Source organism: Haliaeetus leucocephalus, unplaced genomic scaffold (genome assembly GCF_000737465.1).
Source record: "Haliaeetus leucocephalus isolate CR32 unplaced genomic scaffold, Haliaeetus_leucocephalus-4.0 Scaffold92, whole genome shotgun sequence".
In the NCBI taxonomy this organism is placed as follows: Eukaryota; Metazoa; Chordata; class Aves; order Accipitriformes; family Accipitridae; genus Haliaeetus; species Haliaeetus leucocephalus.
The window spans coordinates 14,162,247-14,165,345 of NW_010972528.1; the positions used below are offsets into that span (position 1 = coordinate 14,162,247).

The 3,099-nt window shown below is 39.7% G+C and overlaps 1 protein-coding gene across 1 annotated transcript in view; it reads left to right on the forward strand.

The window, feature by feature from the left end:
* Nucleotides 1–3,099, forward strand: part of CDH11 (cadherin 11, type 2, OB-cadherin (osteoblast)) — an 83,434-nt gene that overhangs the window by 193 nt on the left and 80,142 nt on the right. The window lies entirely within an intron of this gene.

Consider the following 3,099-nt stretch of genomic DNA (forward strand, 5'->3'; position numbering starts at 1 on the left):
GGGGCGGCCGGAGGGCTCCCCGAAGGGGCGAGATAGGCTCTCCGAAGGGAGAAAGGAGACGCCGTGGCAAACGGTTTGGTTTGGTGTTTTTTTGGTTGTTTTTTTTTTTTTTTTTTTTTTTTCCGTCACCTCTTGCTCGGTGGGGGGGGAGGGGGGAGGGCGAGCATTTGTCCGTTTTTAAAATGCTCCTCCGGATAAGCAGATATTGAAAGCCCCGACCTGAAAATCTTTTACTTGCACTGTAGCTCCCAGGCACGAAATGGATATGCAGAAATTATGAGTGCATGAAATGAAGGATACTCTATCCAGAATAAAAGAGGGAAAGACTTTGATTTATATATATATTTTTTTTAATTTATTTTGCTTGCTGGCTTTCAGATGCCTTACTGTTCACAGGGTACCAAAATGGTATCTGTCTCTAATATGGGCTAGTCCAAAAAGCATTAGACTCTTGGGTGATACATGCATAAGCACGTCCCCAAGAAAGGTAAAATAGATCAGGCTGCGGGTCCCCATAAATACCATTAACTTTTAGAATAAAAGTGCTTCCTGTGCAGTCCTCCGGGAGCACATATAGCAGTCTGACATCATGATACAAATGCCTTTACCTTCTGTAGAAGTCCCCCTTTATTGTCTACTCTTTTAAATATTCATTTGGTGAGGAGAGAACCAGTATATGGCAGGAGATCTTCTTTGTACCATTGCTACAAAGGACAGTGTGGCTGTGTAACATAGTATTTACCTACCAAGATATCTGTGACAAAGGAACCTCTTTAGCAATTCAGAAATTGGCCCTTCATAAGGAGAATGCTCATTTCTTTTTTACGTTCCAATGACTAGTGACTCCCTGGGAAAGACATTCTTTCTGTTGATTTGTGATGGTGATGCAACAAGAATTTCACAGACACTGCACTCCTCTTGAGAAATTAAACATTTTAAATTATTTAATAAAAAACTGTTGAATGAGAAAAGCACTAACAGATTCAGGAGCAGGGAAGCACGCACTCAGACGTTACTGAATGTCCATCTCTTTTCCCCCTCCCTTGCTCTTATGCTTGCTTCAATGTTTCCAAAGTCTGTGTGATTCCCCAGGTAAATACTTTGTTCTCTCTTTCTACGCTGGCGAAGGTATACCAATAAATAAATAAATTTGCTTTCAGTGTAGAAGTTCTTCAGTAATTAATCTGATATCTGCCTCAGTCAGGTCTGTCCACTGAGATTTGGAACACAAATCAATGATTGTACTCAATCCTTTGGATGATTTTGTTTGGAGAGATATGTAGAAGTATATGGAAGTAGAATTGCAGATGTTTGCTTATGAACAGCATTTTCATAGCAGAGCGGCACAATTCATGTTGCTGGGAGATGGGCAGTAAGAATAGTAGGGAGATTGAGAGCGGAAGGTCTGGTTTGAGCTTCATACCTTAACACACAAAACAGTCTTCTAGCACATTTCTCAGTCTACTACACTCTAGAAAATAGAAGTTTCTGACTGTACTTCTAAAGCAGTTCTCCCTCCTCTTGCAGGAGGAGAACAAAATAAAGTTACAGAACCAAGAACAAGATCTTCAATAAAAGATTTGGAAATTCCTTAGGAAAATTACTTAAAAGACATCTTTCTTTTGCAAGCTCTTGTTCTTAGGCCCTGGAATAGGATAGTTACTTTTTTTTCCCCTCAGCCTTGCACTAGAGCATCAGAGAATGAGCATGGACAGAGAATGCCGTTTATAGACTTCTCTACATCAAATTTTAACTTTGCTAAAATTTTAAGTGTTGCCTGTCCAAAAAATCACTAGGAACTAGATTACCTCATTACTAGAAATGCTGCTACAATAGTAATGTCAAGAGATGAGATAAGTCATTGCGATTTATCATCAGCAGTTTCAGAAGGCAATATGTATGGAAATGCTTGATTGAGAGACAGGACAGCTAAATTAATTTTTCTTTTGCATAACAATGTGGGGAAACTACAAAGATTAGAATGATTTCTGTTATTTATCTGATAAAGTGCTTTAAAATATGTCATGTGATTTCAGCTTCAATTAATATGCTATTCTGACAATATTTGACATCCTTAATTTAATTTAGTATAAGAAACATATGTGAAGTTCAGAGTTCCAGTAGACTGAGTCTAACATTTTTTTTGTTTTCTGCAAATGCTGTAACTAAACAAAGCATAACCTGAGCAACAAACGTTTTATTGCTGAGATTTCCAATAGAAGTTATTTCTAGCTCGGACGTCATAGAAATTCAAAGTAATTTTGAACTTAAAACTAGTGTCTGCTCTTTTTGGTGAACCCCCTAAATCAATTTTGAATCCATTTTGTGAGCTGGATGCTTAGCGAAATATCTTCAGTGCGTGAGAAACAGAGGTCTCATCTGGAATCAATTAATTTGAAACAGTTTAGCAACATACTTCCTAGCCTTTTTTGTGTGTCTGAGTTTTTCTACTAGCATTTTAAGCTAAAAATCTGTGTGTAATTTCCTATGCTATACCCCTTTTATTATTATTTTTTTTTTAATGGCATCGTTGTCCCTTTGTTGGGGCCAACCCAGAGCTTAGGGAAATAAATGGAAAGATGGCCATTGATTTAAACGTAGTTTGGATCAGGCAGTTTGCCCATATGAATTAAGAGGACTTGCTTTACACTTGAGTATTGTCATTTTATGTCATAAATATATTGCTTTATCTCCTATCAGTCGAGGACCATTGTAGTCATTTGCTTCTAAAGCCCTTTTACAGTATTTTAGGAGAAAACGTATTCCCGTGTTTGGGTTTTGATACCGAAGACTAGGGTGCTCGTGGGCTGTGAAATTATGGATTCGTTTTAGCGCAAGCCTGCGTACGCCGAATTATTAAACCCATTCATTTTCTTTCCCCGTGTAAGGAAGGACTTTAAAGTCATTTAAATATTACCGAAGGGTAGCAAATTTGCGCGCGGTACTCCCAGAGGAGAGATTTGACTGGAGGAGCCGGGATTTGTGGAAGCCCTTCTCCCGGCGCCGAGCCTTGCCGTCGCTCCGCCTGGCTCAACAGGTCGGTGGAAGGCGGAATGGCCGCGGGGGCCACGCAGCTTTGGCAGCGCCGCGGCCGCCCCC